The following is a 25,780-nucleotide window of genomic DNA, read 5'->3' on the forward strand; positions in this document are numbered from 1 at the left end:
GCTGTGTGCTACGGGTGAATACGCATCCGCAAGGCGTCCGTGAATGATCCGTGCAGAGGCCATTGGGATCATTGCTATTTATTTTAGCCATGCGTGCCCATCATCTACCATCCTCCGGAGGTAGGTTTTTTTGCAGTACGCAACGGCCCGAGCGAAAAGGGGAAAGCAAATCTTAATCCAATCCATAGACTCAACTTGCCCCACAACATGGTGAAGCAGCAAGTGAAGATGCTTGATTTGTAACGTTCCACTGGAGCTTGCTGGGAGAACACTGCAGTTCCGTCCCGCACCAGCAGTGTCCAGTTTTTCCAGTTCATTCGCTCGCGCACCCGCAGTGTGGAAAGTAATTTTGCAGGATTTGTAGTAAAACTTCATACCTTTCTACCGCATAACCCCGGCCGATGCAACGCGGGCGAGTGTGGCTTTGACCTCCCGCAGTAACGCAGCAGATGACCGCCACCATCGGGTTTAGCGGACAAAAGCAACAGACGATTGCGTGTGCAGTTGTCCGAGAAATAGGATATGGCATTATTTGTTTAGTCTGACGGTGTGCATAAAGCTTAACCCTGTCCCCGCGTACCCTGGGGTGAGCCGGGACAGGGACTAATCCTGTTAGAGCGACCATGCTAACCCCCTCTCGCTGCATTGACACCTCCTGTGAGCGCTAAGGATGGGGTAAATGTGTGTTCTTATTATTTTCCCGTGTGCCCAAGAACAACTTGTAGCAGGAATGCGGAACAAAATGTACACCGTACTTATGGGCTGTATGTCTGTGCAATTTGTCTTCACCACGGGGTTAGCGGAAAAAGCATGCTATAAAGTTCATTTCAGGTTCGATAACGATTCGTCTTAAGCGTTTACGATTAGGGATGAGTCTTCTTTTCAAACAAGCAATTGCATTTATGATTATTTGTGTGATCATATCTACGATCATCAACAAGGTTTTCATTCATCATAAAAAGGGAAATGTTAGATATGCTTGGATATGGCTATGATAACATGAAAAAATGGTTAAAACACAAATAAAGCTTGCTATATAAGAGACAAATATGATTTTACTTCACATTTTTGGATGCTTTTGCATAACATTGTTTATGTCATGCTCTTTAACTTTACTTTACAAAATTATACACTTAATTATAAATCCTCAAAATGTCAAAAATAAAGTAATTTAAAAGAAGAATTAAATTAAAGAATATAAATTCTATATTCCTAGAATATTCCTAGAAAGATCCGCCTTCTCTTCATTCTTACTGATTGAAAAATTGCCAATAAAGTAAGCTCATTTAAATGATAATTCATAACTGCTCGGACCAACTCTTAGGCTCCTACAGTAGAAACAGCACTTCATCGGGCGAAACACGCTGATTGCTTCCTAGAATTATGCCACCCATCGATGCTCATGCCAACCAACGCCCTCCGTTCGCGCTTACCATATCCCTGCAACTATTGCATTTACACGCAGCTGCAAACTGCAGCAGTAGCAACAGTAGCGCGTAAACGCATCCCCAGACGCACTGCAGACGCAAATTAATAGCGCTTATCAGTCATGAATATTTATGATGCACCAGCAGCACCACCTTGCCGATTAAGCTTCGGCTGCAAAAAGCGCAAGGCAAGGCGGCTCGCTTCCAACTAGGCAAGTCGAAATTCTTCTATTTGTTTTGATCAAACCCGTTCGCTTGCTCGATCAGAAAAGGAAGTGATGCGTTACACCATTAACGCACCCTCTCGTACGAAGATCCTCCGCAGTGTTGTGTCGAGGGAGCTGTTTTTTCTTCCTTATCCCTCATCCCACCACATTTCAACACGTTTTCCGTTGCGTATGCAGCACACGCAGTAGTGCGCAAGAACGCGACGTCATCAAGATGCCAATCTGGAGCGAATCTAACTGTGCATTGCAAAAAAAAAGCACCGGACGTCATGTCAACCGGCGCATAGAATCTCCGGTTTGAAAATCGCATTTTACCATTTAGGAGACCAGTTTCGCTGACAGATCGGTAACGAAATGCGAAGCTCAATCGGATTCCTTGGGATCGTTTTTTTTTCTCCACCACGCTGCTTCTATTCACTTACCCGCGTGTCCCGTTTCCTAGGGCAGCTTAAGTCCGGAGTCCGCAGAAGAACTTGTCCGTTTGGTGTCCGTCCGTTTTCTAGCTTGCTGTTGGTCTCCTTTCGATAAGCAGCTCGGGGTGCAGTGGCTGCGAACGGAAAATTGAGAGAGAATGTGATGGAGTTAATCATCCGGCCACACGTTGACAGTTGAATCGACATGCGAAGGTGGCAGTAAAATGTCAAACCCAGCCCTGGAAGAGATAATTTCATAAAACTACTTTTTCCGATACTGATCTATTCTGGCTGTGGATGTGGTTCGTTAGGGAGCAATCAACACCCTTTATAAATAAATCATGATAAGCGACGAGCGTGCATCAATTTCGCTGCTGAACTTTAATTGACAGTAAAGGTAATTCGACCAGATAATGCCCGTTTCGAAAAAGGTAATGCTCTTGAATTGCGAAATTTTGTGATGAATTTTGTTAACCTGCTTTTTCATTCATTTTTAAAGTTACGTACTCGTGTAGTAAAAGGCCCAATTTATCTTGCACTTAAACGCATCTCACTTTGCACAAAAAAACACACCATCAATCAGAAGCCTATAAAGATACACGTGATAAATGTTAAATCCACACGCTGGACACGCTTCAAGCATTTCATCACATTTCGCAGCACAACGCACTATCGCACCGGCACTATCTTAGCCCGTTTGCTGCGGTGGCGTGAAAAATCCAACCCTAGCGCGCCGTAAGAAAAAGGATTTGGTTGTGTCGGCTGTGCAGTTTTGTGCGATTTTTCACGCCCGCAAACATTTCGCTGACCGATCGACGCGATGTGGTGCGACACGAAGAAATGGGTAAGAAAAATGATCATGAGCGTTTTGGTGCCAGAAAAGGACAGGGAAGACGGAGGGACACTGTATCGAACCCCAGCGCCGGAGGGTTGACAAATGACCAATTAATATGCAATTCCATGCACCGAGCGTATCCCTCGCTGCATCGTTGCACACTAAAACACACACACCGGGATGCACCAGTACGCTAAAGCTGCAGATAGAGAGAGATATGCAGTTTTATAAATATTCATTTCCCTCCGGCGTGGAGTAGAAAGCGCGCAGTATAATTATCATTAAAATATCATCTAGCACTGGATGTGCGCCTCTCTCCAACCTCGACGCAAAACCATGTAATCGAGTGAGAAAAAATAAATAAAACGCTCAAAAGACGCGGTTAAATCACGGTAAGAACAGGAACAGCGATGCCGGTAGCTTTGTGCGAGCTGGGGGCCCAATAGTTAATCGGCACAAAAATGTGTTCGTCCTTCTTGATGGTGGTGGATAAGGGTAAGAACTAGTCAGGTCCGTTATCTGTGCCTGGGAAGAAGTTACGGAATTGTCGGAATTACGGTTTGCAAAGGCGGTTACGTAAGGACGTGCGGTACAGCGATCAAGGTCGCACCGAGTCCGGTTGGTTGATTAAGCCGCAGGGAATTAAACCCCTACCAGGCGCGCAACCTCAAATGACTTGTTGGACTGTGTGCGTGTGTGTGTGAGTTGGTGTGGTGATGATTACGGTTAGTGAAATGGTGGCTATTAAAATTATTTAAACATTTGATATTTCTTGTGGTCGATCGGCATTTTTCCATCTGACTGTAAAGTGCCGCCTTTGGGTTGGCTGCATTAGCGACCAAAGCTGCATGTGATGAAGTATTAATCCCTACGGCAATATGTTGCATTCTACTTTATGCAGAAGTGTATGCGGATGAAGAAGTGAGAAATTGTTTTGAAATGAAACGCATTTCAATTAAAAGAAGCTCTGAACGTAATTAAATAAAAAAGGTCGTGTTGTTATCAAGCAGCCCTTAGTGTCATGTATCACCTATCTCAGGTCTTTTATAAGGATCTAGTATTACTTTACGGTCAGCTCCGTGGTGCAGCCATCTATTCGCTCTACTGAAAACATGCCTGACATGGTTTCAAGCCATGTACAGACCTATATTTAGAGCTAAAATAATTTAAAAGGTGATAAGGTAAATTAAAAGTTTTTTATAGATATTCTTCAGATGCCAACGACATCGCTTATCTTGGAATTTATAAAAAGAATCCATTTCATTTCAGAGTAGAACATCGTTAGTTGATCATAAAATAGCAAAAATACTACCATAAACCTGCACAACTTCAGCCCTAGATAACGTAGACCAACAAATAAACATTCCTTTAAACAGTGTTGCCATCAAAAATCAATTTTATCCTCCACTTACCGAACCACATAAATCCCTCAAGGTGCTCCACATTACCTTTTGCTCTTCTTTTTTTCTTCGCACCCAACCGTTCCACCCCACTGCAGCAAAACGATAAACTCATCCTCACGCTAACGATCCTGTCATTTATGTAACAGCGCAGGCAACGGGCACCACCATTTGATGGTTTACTTTATGGTTCGTAAGAAGTCCGCTCCGCCAAGTGCCAGGTGCCCAAGCCCCGTACGTCCTGATGGGTGATCGCATTCAGAGCGCAGTCTGTCCCAACCGTTCTGTAACGTGCAACCCCTGCCTGTAACAGCGCAGTTGCCCAGACAGGCGAAATGTTGAAATCGTAACCCATTCGCCCATTTGCACGAATCACAAACCCCAATGGTCCAAATGGTGCAGGACCCCCATAATTGTTGTAACAAATTCGTACCATTTATTAAACGGTCACAAGCGGATGTCCACTTGCAGGCGGGAAGGAAGGCACATGCAGATGTGAAATTCCGAAGAATAGACCAGCTTTTCCGCTTTTCAACGCGTTGCCACTGAGCATAAATTCTTCCGCACCGTAACATAAATCAAACCACCACGGTTGTATGGTGGGCGGGTATTTGCTCGCTGCGGGTTTTGTGCGGAGCGGGCCAGTCGTGCGGCTCGCGACGAATGCGCGAACGTCCGCAAGGTTGGTGATGCAGGGTCGGGTGGAATGAGATCATTAGTCGACACGCCAAACTGCCCTTGCCCTTGCGTGTGTGTATGAGAGCGCGCGCGCGCCTGGAAGGACTACCGGACGGAACTGCCAAGTGCATAGGCGTAATGGGAAGAAATTGCAATCGCATAAAGGGAGGGGAAACGGACGCAATGGCTCCGTCCTGCAGCGCTGTTTTTGTGCGACCTTCGCGCGTGGTGCTTCCTTGTACGGTGCAAAAGGGAAGGAGAGACGCACTAATCGCATGCAAACGAGAGCAGACGGTGATAGGGCAGGGGCGAACAACTTCCAGTTGGATTGAAGAAAGATGATTTTTTTTCAATTTGTGACTTTGAAGGTCTTACCAAGAAGTTTAAGTAAAAAAAGAAATATATTTTATATAAGGTTGCACACCACTGGCTGCAAAGGAGCTGCGCATCTTCTTGCTGCACTGATTTGTGGCATCCAAACGAGTGCCACCCCAGGCTCGGTATGTATGCAGATGTATGGAGGGCTACAGTCTTCCTTCCTTCACTTCCTCGGGATTACGCGCGCTCGTGCGTCATGTACAAGGCAAGACATCAGCGATTGCCCGGAAGATAGTTGGCTGGTGCCGTGTCGCACGACGACGATTTGCACGAGAAGGATCGCAGAAGGGGGCCGGGACCGTGAAGGTGGTTAATTATGGCCCTGCGTTACACGCACATACCCACACACACACACACACATATGCACGGTTGTCAGCTCGCTCGATCAAACACCGTTCCGTGCGGCCGTGTGATTTCATTGCTGTCATTAATAATCAGATGACAGGCGCGCAAGGTGACGGGTTTTTTGAGATGCGTTTCTGAAGCTTTGCCTTTTTCCTGTCTTTGCTCGCCACTTCCCTTCTTTTCACATCCATTCCTTCCCTCCGAAAAGCTCACATCCTAAACGCTAACAACGAGCTTGCCTTTCCTGCAACGCATCAACGCCTATCTCGCCTAAGCAGCGCCTCTAATGCCCTCCTAACAAGCCTCTAACAAAGAGCAGTAGAATCCACTTCGTCCAAAATACCTCCGGATGCTCAACAGCAGGAAACAAACGGAAATCAAAACGGGAAAAGCATGCAACAGCAGCAGAAGCATCATCCGCTACTGTGTGATCTCGAGCGTTTGGTTCTTAACGTGAAAAACAACATGCAATGCGCAACAACGCAGACAGCGGATGCGTTCGATTACGACGCATTTCATTTCCATTGCCGCGTTCCCACCGTGGAGTGGGGTGGAGGTTTTCCGAATCGGTTGAAAATGTTTCCTTCCGCACCACGCACTTTCGCAAGCACAGGACCACTGCGCACTGCTTTGGACGCGATTCGCTGCGGTTTTTGTGCGAACGGGTACCATCAACAACTACATCATCATCATCATTGGCGTCGTTGTCAGGCAGCACTCTGCCGTAATAATGCTATAATCGATTTCAATTAGTTCCGGATGATTTTTTTTTCGTCTCAGTGGCGTTTTTTTATTTTCTTTCTTTCTTGCTGCTTCCCTCTTTGGCTTCGGTTGCATTGACTTTATCCGATCGAGTTACTGTTTCGCTATGCAGATGTGTGGTATATTAGGTGTTTCGGGTCGGTGTATCATTGACTTTGATAGCAAAATATTTTTTATTAAAATACAAATAATGATATATTAAGCATTTTAGGTATAAGACTATCTAAACAAACCATCATTGCTCTTCTCTTATCGATAAATCGCTTCCGAGAGCACCAAACCCACCAGCAACGATTACACAGTTGTTAAGACAATTGCTTTTTAATTTTATGTGCTGGCAAAAATTCTTCAACCCACCGACCCAACCGTCTGGGTTCGATCGTGAGATAAGAATGCAGCTTCCAATGGTATGCAGCTGATCGCTCCCGCTGCATGCACTCTCACACAAAGCGAACCGACTCAACCGGGTGCGCGCGTTCGATCGGAATTCAACGGAAGCTGCGCCAGATTTATCGATCGACAGTGTTGCCGCCAGCTTTTTACTGGCCCTTGAGTGGCTGCGAAACGAACGCTTCTGCTCGATTAACCAAACCCTACCCTTGCATTAGCTTATAGTATGCAAATAATGCACCCAATGCGCCCGATGCACCAGGAGGCGGCTCTATTGTTTTGTCCACTGCCTGGGATAGCGCCTCCGCACTGCGCGCAAAACTGATTGCGATCGCACTGAAGCTGGCGGGCAAGGATCGAACGGAACGATGTGTTGCTTAATGGTTCCCTCCCGAAGGGAATTTCACGTCCCTCTGTTGTTAGATGCATCCATCGCGTCGCAGCAACCACAAAGCAATTGAATTGACCTACGCATTTCCTACAAAAAGAATAGTGGAAATAGTTTTAACCATCTTAGACTGGCCAATTTTCCACCAACACAACAAGAAAACGGAAAAAGCATTGCCTTTTTACGCCGTTCGTTTGCTAACATTTCACGCCGACAGGGGGGGCCCTTTCCTTCAGACCGAAACCTTTCCGAATTGGAATTGATCTTGGCGTAGCGTGGATTGCATGAACCGGAAAGGAGCCCAAAATTGTTCTGCTCGAGCCGGCGGCTTCAACTATCTATCTATCTGATTCTAAGCATCCCGAGCAATCGAGGTTCGTTGACCTCCACCAACGAGAGCTTGAAAGAAAAGCACCAGTACAGCGCAAACGCAACCATCCCACACAAAAAAAAACCCAGAAAACCCCATCCCAAAAGTGTTTGATTCGGTATCGTTCGGTACTTAAAATCAATCCATAGGAAATTCTCTTTCCAGGCACCGGGCATTAGCGCAACGGTTCAACGAACCACAGAAATGCGGGACGGGGAATAATTCCGTACGTATTTCACGAGCCAAATCTAAACACTTCCGGCAACAACAGGCGGCATCAAATGTATCTTCAAAAGAGGATGTACCACACAGACAAAAAAACGCTCAAGAAAAAAACACCATGAAACATCCAGCAAGGGGTCTGGGGGAAGCGTTCAAAAAAGAGGAAAGATTTGAACGAACAAAACCCTATTGGAAATTAAACTATTCGTCCGGGAGGGAGGGAATAAAATTGCATAGAAAAGACAACAGATGGTACAGCAATCTTCTAGCTGAATGAGGCTGAAAAACACACAAACAGAGAGAGAGTAAGAATCATGATTGAAGCATCGAGTTAACTTTGTACGGATGCTGGCGAATGGAATTGCATTAATTCGTTTCCATGTGGGAAAGAAAACTCCTCACACTTCTGTGCTTCTAATCAAAAACAACATTCTATTCCCTCCCTCGACGCATGATCGTCTTTGGGTTGCTTTTGCTGATTAAATACCACCTTTGCGTGGTGAGCAACTTGCAACACACCTCCTCCCCCAACATACCATGCTAGCTAATTAGCGGTTTTGATTAAATTTAGACATAACCACCTCCCACAAAAGGCACGATAAGCGCGATCGGCATTCCATGCAGGTGATGCGTCTGCCCGAACCGAACCAAAGTTGATCCCGTAACGATCAACTCCCTATTTCCTTCTAAGTGACAGTTTCTCCCTAGTGTTTGTGGTGTGGTTTTTCTTTCCTGCACACTTCATCTCGACTGTTTCGTATCGGGTACAAACAGTATTAAAAAACGATGTCGAGGAAAAAAAAGGTTCGTCGCTTGCTTGCCCGCAGACTTGTGCGGTGTTGTAATTTAATTTTTCTTTTTTTGTTCATTTTGTGCTTTTTTTTGTAAGACACGCTTTACAGCACGCATCCCCTTAGCATCCCTATCCGGGCAAGTGTCCGATGCTCCCGATTTACAATGTGTTTCCTTTTGCGTACGCGCTTGATACTGCTGCTGCTGCTACCCTTAGGCAACGTGATGCAGTATACCGTCAGCCAAAGGTTGATAGGGGCTGATTGGATAAGATTTGCTCCCGGTTCGTACTTCTGCCTGCTGGAATGACTATTATTTTCTTCTCGGATGCACATACGCGAAGGGGGTTAGGAGAAGGATGCAACAGCACCCTTCACCACTTAAGCGTAGATTGGCAGCTTTATTGGTTTATTGAGCGACGGGAGCTTACAGCAGCAGCAGCAGCGGTAAAGCGGATAAAGAGAAAGATCACTGAACGCTTTTAAATTGTATTAATTTGTTTGGCCCGGCCACTGTTGCAGAACGTTGCACGCTGGGCGGCGGGAGGCGATTTTAATGCCTACCGATCAGTTGGCGATTTTGCATTGGGGGGGGGGGGGGGGGACAGTGCCAGTACGCCTGTCATTTCATGCGTCACCTCCAGCGTGAACGAATGTACCGTTAGCAGTTTTGCCAAATCTATCACCTTTTTTTGTTAGAAAAAGGGGATTGAAGCGGGACAAACAAACACAAAAGCCATCCACTCTAGCACACCCTCCCCAGGATTGATAAGCATCGCATGTACTTCCGGTTTCGGAGATTTACAGTTAATAGACACACCGTCCTCCTCCCCAAACGCGCGCTTGAATGTCCATCGGCCCTGGCTGGGGGTGGGGAGAAAGGGGACCAAACTAGAACTCGTGTACCGTGCGGATTGTGCGGAAACATAATTGAAGGTGGATGAAAGCATCGATGCAGAGCGAGAATTCCCGTCGACCGACTCCTCCCGTTTGACTTTCCACCCTGGGGAACATTCCGGAGCGGACCTGTATTTTGTCTATTCTGATCGGTGCAAGCATTTCACCGTGTTATATAATACGTATTTTTTGTACCTGTCATCCCTATTTTTCTGCGAACCATATGGCTTTTTAAACGGGAAAACGCGAGGAGCAGAAGGGAATGAAACAGAATCGAACCGAGCATGAGCACGGGATGACGCGGGAGATCGTTTCCAGCCCGCTATTGAAATGATGGAGCGCAAAACTAAAAAGGCATATCTAGGCAAAGAGCATCTGTGGAACAGCACACAATAGCAATCTGTTGAAAGTGGTTTGGGGGGTGGAAAATTCGTGTTGTTCCCGTGGGGGTGGGTGGTGCACAATATGGTGAAATGGGTGAACAGGGTGCTACACACACACCGGTCTTCGCCGTGTGTAGCAGCAGCGATCATTGACACCTGTGTGACTGTGGGATACACCAAGAGAGCGAGAGAATGCGTTCCAAATGGATGAACAAAACGGCTGCAGCAGCAGTTGAACCCATATGTGTGGGGGTTTTAAGTGTGTGTGACTGCTGGCTGGGGGGCGGGTTGGGATTTACCCGAGGGTGCTGAGCCGTGAGAGTTTAGATTGAAGATCTCATCACGAGGGCATATACTAGATCTGACATGGGATTGGCATATCAGCACAGTGGGATATAGAATTGATTGCAATGGTCGAGAAACATTTACATTTTACTTTTATCTCGACTTAATAAACCATTTTACTTGTTGTTGTGCATTTCCCGGTGCTAGTTCATTCGGCAACTCAGGTGAAAAAGTTTTATACTTCAGGTTCCAGTTGAGATTTCGGCTACAACCGAGCTTGTTCTTAAACCTTCTCTTACCGATTGTACAATACGTACAGGTAACATTCTGCCATGCAAAAAGCCTATAAAGCATACCACTTTGGAACTGATTTAGCATATCCATCATTTCTTTCCTAATTGGACGTTAATTTCAACCAAAAACGCATCCTCTCGGGAAAGTAAGCTCAAATCTCCACTCTCACTCGCTTGCGACACACAGCAAAAATCGATACCGACGCTGAGGTTTGATTTTTTGTTTCCCCGAAACCACATCGCCTGTAATCTCAAAGCTTCATCTTATAAATAAAACATACACCGATACTGTGTAATGAGCGTGGTAAGCGATGCTTTAAAGCAGTTGATAATAAGCAGAGAAAAAATGAAAAACAAGCTTACGGCCGGCACGTCGATACATAAGTGTGTAAAAAAGCGCCGCTAAGTAATGAAACAAAAAAGCGAAAACAAATAAAGTCTAGAGGTTCTATTATCGAACGCACTGGTGCATTACCGGTGTGTGTGTGTGTGTGTGTGTGTGTGTGTGTGTGTGTGTGTGTGTGTGTGTGTGTGTGTGTGTGTGTGTGTGTGTGTGTGTGTGTGTGTGTGTGTGTGTGTGTGTGTGTGTGTGTGTGTGTGTGTGTGTGTGTGTGTGTGTGTGTGTGTGTGTGTGTGTGTGTGTGTGTGTGTGTGTGTGTGTGTGTGTGTGTGTGTGTGTGTGTGTGTGTGTGTGTGTGTGTGTGTGTGTGTGTGTGTGTGTGTGTGTGTTGCCGATATAGCAGAGAGAGAGAGAAAAAACGAAAAAACAAAGCCGGATACTTCATGAAGTTCATGATTCTTCTATTTCACCACGATAGCAGTGCTGCCTCTCCCAATGGCTTTAGCTAGATTATTTTGCAGATTTTGCACCAAAAGTGCCGGCACAGCGTACCCACTGTTCAACCCATCGAACCACGGAGCAACAGATGGCCACTCAGATCAGAAAGCGAAACACCCTACTGGAACCATGCCTAGGGGACGACGACGCTGGGAAGGCCAAGCGGCGTGGAGTGTTTGCTATGATGTACGAGAAATGTAAAAATAAAGCAGAAGCAAACGGGCGAACAGCAACAACAACAAAAAACTCGTAAAGCACCACCCCGCCTTTACCATTGTGTGAAATCATGATTGCTGCCGGCTCTCTAGCTTCAAGTAAATAGAATAATAATCGGAAGGCGAAATAATAATTTCGAGTTTAATGAACGATGTGTGTGTGTGCTCGCGCGCACTGGCATGCTGCTCTTCATGGCTTGATGCTCTTCCAATTCGATTGCCCGAACAGGCAAGGGCAGTTGGGTAGCTAGAATGGGGCTTTTAATGGCAGCATAGTTGAACGAAAGTACTACTCCGCGAGCAAACAGCATGAATTTCTGCACGATCGAATCGCAAACAGATAGACAATGTAGCGGACCGATGTTCAGCTGTACCAAATCCGACAGGTGGCCAATGGAGATTGGAAACGGCGCGTCGCGGGATATAGAATGCAAATGAACAGCCGTTGGTTCAATCAATCGCGGCAAAGTGCAAATATTAATGTACATTTTTTGTACGTGCTGTTTGCTGCTTTCGGGTTAACAGGATTGCCTGAAAACGGTAAAATAGTCAAAAGCAGGCTTAAGAATGCAAAACTCAGTACCGCACTTGGCACTCCAGTGTAGGTTTTTGAATGGCGATTAAGTTCAAGAAGGTCTACATTCCATCTGAAAGTAGAGGATATAGACATTCCTGTGCTTGTTATTATGACTAAAACAATTCAACTGTTTTTAATGCTGCGCTGCTCTATTGCAGCAATTGAAGCTCATTTAATACGGCTTAATGTTCCAAAAGATCATGAAAACAACACCGGCAACAATCATCGACTATGTATCTAAACATAATCAAGATAAAGCTCTGTTTTTCTGCATCTACAAGAGAGGAAAAGTCTGTGGGTTCACTAGAATAAAATAGAGACATTTCCCTCTTTCCCTCCTGATCGCATCATCTTCATCTCCCTCTGATGCTAGTAAAAGCGACAATGCCACTGTGAAAACTGTCTGCTAGTAGCAAGAGTCACTCCCAAAGAACTCGGAAAAACTCGCTTTTCCCATCTCGCCAGCGCCGCACTTAAATTCCACTCCAAAACCTTTCCCTTATTTTCTCACGCATGCAATTAATTATGCATTTAATTTTCCCTATCGTGACCCGCATCTCGCACACCACCACCACAATGGCGAACTCAGAGGGAAAATTAGCACTTGAATTAAGCACGCCGAGTAAGCCGAGTACTGAGCGTGCCCTATCTCTCTCTCCCTCTCGTAGCCTTTGGGACACTGTACACTGTCCACGCACGGGCAGGGGGACAGGTGCCCAAGGTGCATCCATGTTCGCTGCCACAGTTTGGCGCAAAATTTTCCAACTTTTTAGCTGCGTTCCATTTTCACTCCGACTCTGGCTGGCTGCGGGCTCAGTCGGTCAGTAAAGTCATCAAGGCTGTTTTCGGGTGCGCTTTTTAGCCTCGTTTCTGTTACTCTCTCGCTCCGTCACCCTGCTTCGGGGGCTAGTGGGTCGTCTTCCCTTTCGAGATTGTAAGTAGATCGGGGCGAAAGGAAGCAGCGTATTTTGGAGGGGGGCGGGGTTTTTGGAAGGTTTTGATCACGGTCAGCCGATAATTAGGTGGGCTGGCGGGTAACAACTCGTTCGCTGTGGCGTACTTTGTAAGGTTCGTTTTCCAACCGATCGTTTAAGTCGTTTGATGAGCTGCACTGGCCCATCCTAATTACTTCCGCACGACCACTTCGTAGGAGAGTGATTGTTTTGTAGCGCAAAAACATCAAGTAAATTCAAATTAAATGAGCCTGACGGGGTTTTTTTGTTGGCTGTAATATTATAAGATTTATTTCACGCCTTCGCCAACCCCTTTCCTTGTCGTGCCGTGTAGTTCCGTATCAGATCTCGATATTGTTTTCCACGCTGGGTGTGTTTCCCCGTGGTGAATTCTGTTTATTTTAAAAGATACACCAGCAAAACAAGACATTGCACCCTTTTGCTTTTCTCCCGCTATCGTTGGGTCGATCTAAAGTACGTCCGTGGATGCGCCACCGAAAACCAATTAGCGTTAATTTTATATGCAATATTCCGTCACTCAATTATGTACGAGCCGAGGTTCGAAAGATGCTTCCAGCTTCACCATTCGTGGCATTTCGCGGAAAGTGATCGCCATTAGGGGGGGAGGCTTCTGGACAACGGATTTGGTGCACTTGGACGGAACTTTTCCTTTAGAACACTTTATCGCGCCCACACCCTCCCCATCCAAAAGGTTCATAATTCATTTCGCAGTTCGTTAAATCGGCCAACGAGTGTGTTACCTTCCCTGAACTGTGCAAGTAAGCGAGAAGTTTGAAAATAATTAATAACCAAAAAGGGGGAAAAAACCGTGCACCGTACCGGTTCGTGGCTGCGATTAGAAAATCACTGAAAGCTACCCACCCAGAACCCTTGGGGGAACGGGCAGTCGGGTTCTCTTCTCCCGAGCTCCATCCATAATTCATATCAACCCTAGCGTTCCGCGCGGATGCATTGCGCGCTCTTTCGGTTTAAAGGATCATGTTTTAAACATACACACGCGGAACAGGTTGGGGATGAAATGAACACATGAACCATGCCATCTAACTTTGGTTAGCCCTGGGGGTAAGAAAAGGTACAGCGATACCTTTCACCAGTGTAGCGAACCAACGGTGATAATGCTTGTTCTTAAGGAGGAATATGTTTTTTTTCCTCTCTCCATCGGCTGCACTTTCCAACTGTGTGTTCGCGGTGTCCAGTACCGGTCCATTCTGTCATTTTATGCGCCTTCAGAGTGCGCTTTATGATTGGAACATGAAGCATGAGGTGGAAATTAATTAATGCCTCACTCTAGCTGAGTTTTTACCAGCGCAGTGGCATCGGAACGGAAGCGCCGATGATGGAGTGTAAAAATAGGGGGATATGTTTTTTGTGTTTTTTGTTTGATGAAAAACATTCCAATAACGGAATAAAATGTAGTAAAGTACAGTTGCAGAATAGTGATAAGCTTGTGAGCAATGTATTTTTTTCTGACTCTTTATTTTTCAGGAACTCATAGGAGCCCTCTTTACCTCTTTTATCATAAGTTGTAGTTTATTATTTTAACATTTTTACTGTGTACAAAAATTCGCATAAAGTCTTTTCGTTTCACAGCTTCTCACTCAGTTGCACCGAACGCATCTCTGGCTCGTGCCTGAAGGTCTTTATACTTGAAAATCTTATGAGCCATGACACTACCCTTTCCATCCACTTGCATCCCGCTGAGCGGCAAAGGGGAGAAAGAAACACAGAGAGGGGACAGAGAGGGCGGCAAATGCATACCAAAACGGGCATGGGGTGCATCGAACGAAGCGGCATGTATTCAATCCGCCCGCCAGACGGAACAAAAGTGAAACCGATAGCGATTTGCTCAACTGTCACGCGATGTGAGAGTGTCTTTCGGCATAACAAAAAGCGTTCAATGAAATCATCTCGATGTACTCGGAGTGCTTCATTACACTTGGGCTCTTTAAATTCGCGTGCATTAATTGAACACCAGCCACAGCTTATCGCTGGGAAACAAGACGTTTAGGATGCTGCTGTATGGATCATGATGATAGGCACGAACGAATATTATAACTGCTTTCTACCGATTCAATTGGGTGCAAGGCGTCACAGCTGATCGAAATGGTTACGATTTCACCCAGAAGCGCCTCTCCTGGGCAGGATGATTTACGACAAAGTTTAATTAAAAGCACGGTTTGATCGATTTCCAGTATGCAAATTTTCCAGACAGGTGATTTGTCCGGCAGGTTTGTTCTGTTTTGCTTCCCAGCCCGTTGGTCGTTTTCACGTTGCCAAAATGGTAGCGCAAAAGACCGCACAAAAACCTGTTCTCTAACCCAGACGTTCTAAATTCTCTGTTTGCGGTCCCTCTAGGGATCGCACAAAAATTGGGTAACTTAACCAAATGGAATCCCTGCTGATTTGGACGCATTTGAACGCGACCTCGGCGCTTTCGGAACGCAACCCCAGGCCCCACAGTGCGCCCGTGCGCCAAATGATGATTGACAGACGCTGTGATTAATTTAGACGAGTTTTTGTTTTCTCTTCGCCGTCGGATTTCGGAACAGGTTCCATTACACAGCAATATCAAATGGCGAAATGGAAAACGGTGTGTGTCGTTGCGGGCGCACACACCAAGAACTCTAGCGACACGTGTGTGACCCAGCCCCAGGACGGTCGTGCGGGTTTCGGTTGGCCCTTTCGAAGGTTTGGCCCCGATTTTTCTCCCACCGACTTAAGCTAATCCCGTCCAACTCCCATCGCGAGTTGAGGAGTTCATGTCACGCACAGACCCAGATCAATCAATAAGTTCGACCTACCAGTTTCCTCCCTCAGTTTCCTAGTGGTCAAGTGAAGTAAACATTCTTTATTAGCATAATCGAAGCAGTGATGTCAGTAGGGGGGAAAAAGAAAGTGTCCCTGTGACAAACGACACCGCGCTGAACCGCTGAAGCCCTTTTGGAAGGAAAGCTGAGAGCCGGTGGCAACGTGCGACGACATTCTAAAAATTGTTCCAGACGGTACTGAGAAAACGAAATGAAACCGGACACTACCACATTTGTCACGATCCTTTTTGGTCATGCGTGTTTGATAGCAAACGTTTGATGGATTATTCAGGCAAACGTCCCAAGCAAAGGTTCGTCGCTTGTACGCACGTCGATTTCTAGTGTACGATTACATCAGTTTAAAAAGAGCGTTGCTTGTGTTTTCTGTTTGTGCGTGACTATTTAAGCCAGAGTTGAGAAGAAATGATAGAAGGTGGGTAGTTTTGGCATGATATCACACGCCACAAAACCCACGCCAAAATGGAACACCTTTCGGAACGGAAAGTAATCCGATATGTCGGTCTAGCAATGTCGGGCACGGTACGCCAATAGCACGTAATTAAATGTATCGCTTCGAATTCCATGGAGAAACACCCGGAGACTCATTTGCTACTTAGCACGCCGGTGGAGAAATTATAAGCTTGTTTATTTGCTTCCTAGAACGTGTCCTTTGCTCATTTCCGTCTAATTGGTCACTAATCTGTGCGTAACTTTAACACGTGCTTACAGCGCTTTTGTGCTAGGTGTGAGTGGAAGAAACCCAGGCCCACAATACAGGCTCTTGGCGGGGGTCAAGGGAAAAATGGTCGATAATTCCTTACGCACCATCCCGTAATTGCGCAGAACGTTAAAGAGCTCCTCCCGTTTTAAATGCTTTAACTCGTTTGTAATTATGATGGCCTGGATGTGTTTTTTGTTCGATGCTTTCCCTTTGCCTGGCTGGCCTTCTTCTTTCCCTTCCTAAGGTCTATTCTTCGGAGTATCAAAGTACCAGCATGAACACCGCGCTCCGAGTGTCACGGAGTTTTGCTTTGCTTTCTTCCTATAATGCTATCTCCCCTGACAGTGTTGCCGGCTTAATCGTACTGCACTTGTGTTTACAAACTGTGGCAGGAGCGGAGAGAAAAAAGCGGTCTAAACAACCTTTCATAACGCATCATAAGCTCCCGCCTGGTCAAGGTTATTCCGATCCGTCGATTATGCTCCGCCACTTCTTTCTCTATTGTGATCGAGCGGTAAGGATTTTTTTTTTTGGGGAAATTTTCCACACTTCCTTTACCATCGCCTATTTATGTACCACATGCCGTTGACTCAGCACAAAAAACCCTCACAAACCGCTCGCTTCGATCACCGATAGATACACCGGTGCGTAGCGAATCGAAAAGGGGAGCCCTTATCAACAGGGGACTCTTTCTTCTCCGGTTTCGACAGGTCCGCTAATGGAAACTTCAAAACATGTACCTTACATCCCACACAAAGACCAGCGGTTATGAGTTTATCTAGTGGATTGGTTTGTCTGTTTTTTTTCTCCCTCCGTCTTTATTACCCTATTTCAAAAGCAACAAAAAAAGTGTTGATAAAGTAATACAAACAAGCCCTTGGCCAGCTCAGTGCAACAGTAAAGTTTGATTGCTAAAGAGAGAGAGGAAAAAAAATCAAATTAGTCTGTCAGAAGTGGTGAGATAACTGTGCAACAATGCAGGAAGCACACATTGGAAGCGTTTGAATAAAAATATTGGTTGCCGGTTCGTGATTAATTAAAAAGGAAATAAAAACAATTTCAAAGGCGTAAAGCTACACAAAACGAAAAAAAACACCCCGTCTATTAGGGTTACTGTAGAAGCAGGTACTGGTTTTACGACGAGGAAGACACACTTCCCCCTTAATCTAGGTTCGACCTACCAGAACCGGAAAGTAATTATCGGCCACATCAGCCCATACGGTAGCTGATGTGGCTTATAACATGGGGAAGAAAAAGGAAAGAACAATCTTATAACAAATTCAATTAAAATACTTCCCCATCGTGCGGATACACGTCCCGACACATTCTGTGCTTTACACCACGCTTTTTTTCGTTCTGGCACGCTTCAGCGATCAGAATCGAACGAATTGCGGACGCAAATGCACTCCCTACGTCCCTCAGTTCAACCGCTCACTTTGGGCGACATTTGGGCGACCTTTTCTTAAATGAAGCCATCACACGGAGAACGAGATGTGATAATTACCTCCCGGGGAACGTCCGGTAATCCGGGGGGACCCCCAAAATACCCATAAAGCGTTGCAAATAAAACACTGCTTGCAAGTAATGCGCCCAACCGCCAACACTCTGGCAGGAACCCACGGTTACGCTCCATTTCAATCGTTCGGGATAGATTCAATCGCCTCCGTGTGGCGTCTTGTCCGATGTGTCTGTTCCGCATGGCGCAGACACACGGCGATGGGTGCTAAGAATGCTTGTCGCTAGATTGTTTCTAGCATTGCTTCACGGTGTTTTATTTACGAGCTGCTAATGGGGCCAAAGGCTCGCAGCGGTTGATCCCGCAGCACGAACATTCCACTACCCATTCACCACCTTCGCCGCCCGGTGGGTCACATTAGAAACGCGTCGTCGTCGTTTCGCATCTTGTGCTTCTTGTCGTCGTCCCTATTTGTGGTTAATTGAATGGAGAAAATGAATTAACGCAACGGGGATGCTTCAGTCTGGGGGACCATGATCGGACCCTGTTCCGCGTAGATGTTTCAGTTAATTTTGTTTTCTTTTCGCGCTGTTGCTGTTTTGCCTTGTTTTTTTTTGTAGTTTGTCTTGTTTTTTGCAGCTCTCATTCTACTTCTACACCCGCGGGCAATATCGGCACCAGCATCTTTGTCGATGTTTTTGTTTTGGCCCACCCCCGGAGGGCTGATCACGCGAGCAGTTCTGCACATGATGGCAGCATTTGGGGGGAGGAAGAATGGCACGTCTAAATCCATTAGTCTACTTTTTTGTGTCCATCAAGCGTTGTGTTAGGAGCGCAATGGTGTCGTTTGAAGTTGCTACATTGATATTTAATATCAGTTTCACCTATGTTATACGACGGAATTTTATTTTTGAAGAATTTTACAAAGCAAATATAAATCGTTTAAGAAGCAATACAAGATCATTGCTTTACTTTTTTATTTGTTGTTTTTATGTAAATTAATTAAATACATTGTTTTCTCCACAAACAGTTACTGCGGTGTTCTTAAAACCCTGCAAATGTTTGCAATAAAGCATACCTTTAGGCGCCAATCTACATGCTCATACTATTCCAGGTCATTCATGGTCAAACATCAATTTCCAGCCTACTCATCAACTCGCATCTTCGTTGAAGCTCCATATCCACGCACCAACATCGCAAAACACGAAAAAAGTATCAAAAACTTCCGTTAATCTTTCACCAAATTTCATCCCGATAGCGATCAGTATCAGCCAATCATTCGACCCGGTCGCTTAAAATAAACCACCCTCTTTCTAGGATAAGCCACCTATCCGTCATGCAACCGACAGCAACACCTACCCACTCATCGACCTCGACCGAAGCTAAGCATTATGCATCATGATCCCAAATTTGGCTACACACCGCACAACCGATAATGGGTAAAAAGTCATCTACAGTCTGTGCGAACGAAGAAAAACAAAAAAAAGGAGCAAGAAACAACAACATCAACCAATCACTCCACACTTCAACGGAGGTACTCCATCTCGCGAGGCGCGCAAGAAGCGCGGGTAATGATAAGCAAATAATTATTAAAATATAATGAAGTAATTTGCTACGCTCCAAATATTGCACAACGACAGGTGATGATGATGGCGGTGGCGGCGGCCGCGGCCCCAAGACAGGAGTCTCGGACGGCTAGCCGATTAAACATTTCCATACCGTGCGGGGCAGGGCAGTTTCGCGGTCGGTGCCAATCATTGTTCATATACCATCCCACCCTCATCACGCCCGCATCATCAACATCACCACCTTCAGCCGCAGCGTCGTTAGTCGATTGGCGAATCACGCCTGTGTGGTGGTGGTGGTGGTTGGCCGTAAGAGGTTGCTTTTTCTGTTTGGGTTCGATTTCTACTTAAACGATGAAGACGTTGTGTGCATGCAAAAATAGGAAACGATCACGCCAGAGCAGCGAGCGCGCGATGCTTAAGCAGCCGATGAGCCTAAAACAAGCCGCACTTAGGCTGCACGGTGGAGCAGAAGCAGCAAGAGCAGAAGAGCAGCTCGGGTGGCAGGAGAGCTAAATCGTGGCTAATGCACCCCGCGATCGTCCAAATTGAGTGGCGAACATCTACGCACGGTTGAAGGCTTTTGCCCCAGCGAGCCGCAAACATCAACAAGTGCGTTGGTTTGTTATGTTTGGTTGTTCGACTTAATGCAGTGCCCAAAGTTACGGAATTGACCGTAGGGCAAGAGATGCACGGGCGCGCTCGCCTCACCCTGCAGGACGACCTGTACTCACTTGCTGGGGCGGTGGCTAGGGAAAGGAAACTACATACAAGCGCGGAATAAAACATAACACATTTGCTTGCGCCTGTGACTGTCTGCACGCAGCATGCACGCGCTGTAAGAACATTTTATTCTCCACCGTACGCGGAACTAATCATATTCAGCGCAAGGGCGAAAGAAAGCTTTAATTGGGACTGCAGGAATGCAAACATCATTGTTAGCGTACACATCTCTTTGTGGTTTCTTTGTTTTAATGCAACATCGTTACGGTAATGAGCAGCATCATAAGAAGCTGCAATGTGTTTTTTAGGTATTTTAATGTTTCTGTTTATGAAATGACTTACGGTGAAGAATAAGAATAATTGCAAGAGATGGTTTTGAAAAGAAAGAAGAAGAAGTACATGCAATAACGATTGACAAATTATTATTTTACGTTCGTTAATTAATAAGAAAATATAAAATAGTATCGTTCGTTCGTTTGCTTGTAACAAGAGACTTCAACGTCCGAGAAGACACGAACTCACCAAAAGAAAAATATGTTTCATGCAAAAACTTATTTCTGGTCAATAGATAATCTCATAAACTTCCTTTTGCAAAGGTGTAAAACAACAAAAAGCTATCATCAAAAGACAATCTTGATCGTTGGTCTCCAAAACCCCAGTAGCTCCATGCTTACGGCGCCTCGAACGTGTCGATAAAATATGGAGCTTACGGTTAATGCCAACCATCGCGACACCTCTCTACTCTCTGTCCCTGTGTTTCCTTTTTCTTTCGCATGCAGATTGAACCACTTTTCAATGTTACGGAAAGACGGAACGACACAATCCTCCATCAAAAGGCGCTTAGCTGCTTGTGTACCTCCTTCCCGGGCAGCGAACTCGCCCTGAAGCCCAGGGAACAGCGAAAGCATTTCAAGCGTCGATCTCGAGATCCTAATTTATCTCCCACTTCACAACAAGCTACGGGCGAACTAATTGAAAGCTTACTACGGATGGGCGATGGCCGTCGTTTAAGGTGCAGCCAATCTGTAGCTGATCGTTCATTAATCGGGCGTTGCACACTGGACAGTTTGATGAAGCGAAGGAGGCAAACAACGAAAGTGTCTTTCGATCCCAAATCGTATGATAAAGAAAGAGAAAGAGATTTTAAAGAAAAGAGAAATTTTGGTATGGTATGCAGAAAAGCTGTAGGACAATTGAGAAAAGATATGGAATGCAATAAGTATTTCAAATAACTATGTAATATTTCATACCATTGATTTTCAGATCATTTTTTTCCTCTCTCAATCAATCAAACTATTAACATCACAAATATTGTTTGCTTGCGATTGTCACCAACAAACCAATATCGTTTTACATCCCTCCAATCAAACCGCAAAGCAAAGTGAACGACTTTCCAAACTTCATAACATTATCTCCCATTCCCCATCGAACGGAAACAATCATAACGTTGCATCACCGTCGCTGTGGGTAGGCCCTACGAGCACAAACCCTTCAAACCTGGTCATTAGGAAAATCGAAACAAAAACCCCAAAATGCATCGCTTATTAGTAAACACAATCCGGTGCGTGAGAAAGAGATCACTTTCACATACCGAAAAAGGGGGTCTTTGGTCACAGATATTTTAAAACATTGTAAACAGAAAAAAAATTTTGACTCGATTCTTGCTACGGGAACAGCTTTATTGAATCAATCAAAATACCGCACAACTGACTTGTTGCAGCCGAGCTTCGACCACTCTCAAACACTCAGCGGTATGGTCGTTGTCATTTGTGCATTTTTGACGCTCCTTCAAAGGTTTCATTTTTCAACCTGTCAATCGGTGCATTGATAACATTTTTTGCTCTCTCCCTGTGTCTATTTTCCACTCGATTTCACCCACTATCAAAATCTCACCCATCTTTCCTTCAGCTCAGCGCATCTTTACGCTTGATTTCATCGCTTTAATTTTGCTCCTCGCGGCCCATGCTTTCCGCTTGATTGAGGAGAACATTATCACTCGAACGCCCCTTCGGGAGAGGGAGCTATCGCACACGCACATACCGAAACTGATGCATAATTCCCGCACCCTCACACGATCATGGCGCGTCGTCGGTGCACCGGTAATGCACAAATTCGCATCACGAATCCCAACCATACCGGATCGGTACCGCGATTGTGCGAATAATAAAAGTGAAAACCAAACCCACCCACCCGAACGAAAGGTGTGAATTTTCCTTCCCATCACAAGATGGGGCCCATCGGGCCCGTTTGATGATGGTTTGAGCGAATAACGATTGTAGGAAAAAAAACTCCCTTAAATGCACCATGCATAAGTCACGGCAGGCGACACTGTGCTGTGGAAGGAAAAATGATCCCTTCGCGTCTGCAGAGGGAAAATTCCACCACCCGCGTGCAGTAAAAAATGTCGTTCGAGAAGGGTTGGAAATGCAATGTTGTGTGAAAAAGACACCCAGTGCCAAGGTGATGAGAGCCCTTTTCTATGGGAAACAGACATCTACTGACCCTTCCCTTCCCCATTCCCTGCCACCAATCCACTGAGTGTATGTGTATGTAATTTTATTTCTATGCAATTTTTCTTTTTCCCTCCGTGGCCACAAACCCTTTCACTCACCTTGTTCCTTTTTGTCGTGTAGTGGGCGCTACCAGCCAACGTGTGGACTAATTATTGCATTGTATTCTAAGTTGCTCGTATCACACACATACACACCACACACACCTTGTCACACACTACACCTTCGGGGGAAGTTCGCTAACTAGATCACCGCCTCACACAGTCTGCACAGTGTGGCGCACCCTTCTTCGCACTTCCGTTTGCAGCGATGACTTTTGCTTTTGCTGCGTTTTGTTTCGTTTGCTGTGTGCCGGTGCACATTCAACCACCAAGCCGGCCGAGGGTCTTCGTTCTTCAGCCCTTAAGGGTAGCGAGGGGAGAAAACTTAGCCCTAACGCAAGGGGAGTTACTGTTGAGCCGGCAAGGTCTGGTGGTGATGAAGATGATACGTCAAGGTCTCGAGCACGAGAACGATGTGGTGGCGGTGCGTGTTGGATTGCTTCAATTGCTTCAGTCCAGTTGCAGCGGGAAGGAAGCAAATGTGCGTGGTGGGAAACAACTCTTCTTCACTCTGTGCAAATGTGCATTCAAAGTGAAACTGAAACCTATCGCTTCACGTAGAACGCCCTTTCTGTCACTGCTAATGATGATTTAACACAGAGCGTAGGAAAAAAACACTATCACACGCATGCAGACAGTCGCTTGCTTTAATCACACTCACGCTGTTTTTTTTGTGAAGTTTAGAAGGTGAAATTTCGCTCCAAACTCCAAACACCGAACGTTTCACTTTTGCGCATTCAAATTAGCCGTACGAAGTTTTGGCGACACACTCGCTTGTTTATGTTTCTTTTCGTTTTCCGTGACGGTTGGGATGTTTGTTGTCGTTTATTTTTCTTTTAGCTTCCTCATTTCCTATTTCTCCCTCCTCCTTTTGGGTTGCCTAACGATCAATAAATCACCGAAAAATAAGGCGGAAGCGGATTCGATCGTGATAGTGCACCCGTATAACAACACGAAGCACGAAGCCGCACAAAACGGAAGCGCAAACCGACCGCCGGTATGGAGAAATTAAATGCACACGCACACACGCACGCACAAACACACGCAAACGGCACAGCGCGTACGCAAATTTTGGCGGAAGTGGCAAATTTCGGAAAAGGAAATCACGATCCGGGCGATCCGTGTAGCACCACCCCGGTTAGCACCAAGCGTGCACGCGCGCGCGCACACACACTCTCAGCGAAGAAGCGGGAGCCACAGAGACAAGAAGGCAAAAAAGTCCGTCAAGGCCGCTGGTCCAACGGCGAATGCAGACGGGTGCGCCAAGACGATGCCAAAGAAGGTGCCCCGGTGCCTCGGTCGGCGAACCAAGCCGAAAGCGAAGACACCGATTGGCCACCCGGACTAGCAGCCGTAGAGAGAGGAAACGAGTGGAGCATTCCGTACGCAGCAAAGTGGTAGCAAGCGGTGGAGATTTACACGCGAGCGAGCTCGCGACGCCGCCGTCGAAGAAGGTGTGTGTGCGCAAGAAGGCAAACGCGATGATTTCTCATTTCTCCACCGCACTTCTGTAGGGGCGCATGGCGGTTCGTTTCGTTCGTGGTTCATCGGTGAGTGACGACGGTTTCGGGCGCGGGGCGCTTTTTTCAATGTTGTGCCAGGTCGTGAGGTGGTTGCTTTTCATTGCTTTTTGCTCTACAGATCGGTAGCGTCGGAATCGTCGTTCGGCTGTGAGCGCTAGCGTGATACGGTAGTGTCAAAAGACTTCAACGACTGATAAGAGACGAACCTCGGTAAAAAGTTTGATCAATTCGTTACAACAATTAGCCTTTAAGGCTTATTTATTAATTAAATTTTACAAATATATTTTAAAACTACATACAAATGTATAAATGATGATCTAAAAATGATAATTTAAATATCCTATTTTATTCATATATTGTTTGTATATATTTATGTCATTAGCTATGAATTCCGTTCTACGGTTGTTCGAACGACTTGCATCGTGTTCTATCACAAGAACAATATACCCATCAGCAAACATGCAGAGCAACCTGCATCACGTCTGCGTTCAACATCTTCTCCAACCGGAGTGAACCATCATCGCAGGCAGACGACAAGCTCCAGCAGTCCCGCGAACCCGAACGTCGTAAGCACTCACCCGAGCAACCCGTGTTCATGCACAGCATGCCGCTGAGTTCCAGCACTTGAAGAAAGAGACCACCGTATAGTGCCACACACTACACCGTACCGCTCAGGAAAACCCTCTCACTCAGGGGGGTGGCTCAGTGAAGCGTGCGTACTGTGCGGGGTAGAAGAAAAGCAATTTAAAATGATTTAATTTATCCAGCCATTACGCAACCTGATAACGACATAACGCCCTGTCACTGTTGACCGTTGTTTTGTGGCGTCCACTTTGGGGCACGATCATTGTTAACCGTGTCACTTGATGTTCTATGCGTGTGTGGATGGAACGTTCCAGAAAAAAAACCTTAGCATATAGGGTAAAAATATGAACTAAAGATGAGTTTTTTTCCTTTAAACAGTTGTTTTCAACAGGTCATGACTGACGTCATCGCTTCTAATCATTCACTTCCCTTTAAAGCTTCCCCAAAAGTACACCCATCAAAGAAAACCAAGGCATGATCATTAAATTTTATTACCCTCTCCCACCCTCCAACCAAAACCACAATTGTTCGGGAAAGAAATGAAATAAATCGGTAAGTAGCAACTTATTTCGATGTAATACATGCGGATACCGGCAGCGTGCGATGATTGTTTCCCGCTTTTAACGCCGGCATTCCGGCGTTTCGGGAAGGTTTAAGCGGTACACCTCTACGGTAATGTAACCGCAGCCGAAGATCATTTT

The 25,780-nt window shown here is 45.8% G+C and overlaps 1 protein-coding gene across 2 annotated transcripts in view; it reads right to left on the reverse strand.

Annotated features, from left to right (window-relative positions):
* The window catches only part of LOC120949893 (uncharacterized), an 80,717-nt gene extending 56,317 nt beyond the window's left edge, over nt 1-24,400 (reverse strand). For both annotated transcript variants that reach the window (XM_049607849.1, XM_049607848.1), the window contains exons 1-2: nt 22,972-24,400; nt 2,077-2,201 (exon numbers count right to left, since the gene is read on the reverse strand). The gene's annotated coding sequence lies outside the window, so the exon portion shown is untranslated. The remainder of the gene's footprint in view (nt 1-2,076; nt 2,202-22,971) is intronic.
* Between the last annotated feature and the right edge of the window lie 1,380 nt (nt 24,401-25,780).

The sequence above is a fragment of the Anopheles coluzzii genome, chromosome 2 (assembly GCF_943734685.1).
Source record: "Anopheles coluzzii chromosome 2, AcolN3, whole genome shotgun sequence".
Classification (NCBI taxonomy): Eukaryota; Metazoa; Arthropoda; class Insecta; order Diptera; family Culicidae; genus Anopheles; species Anopheles coluzzii.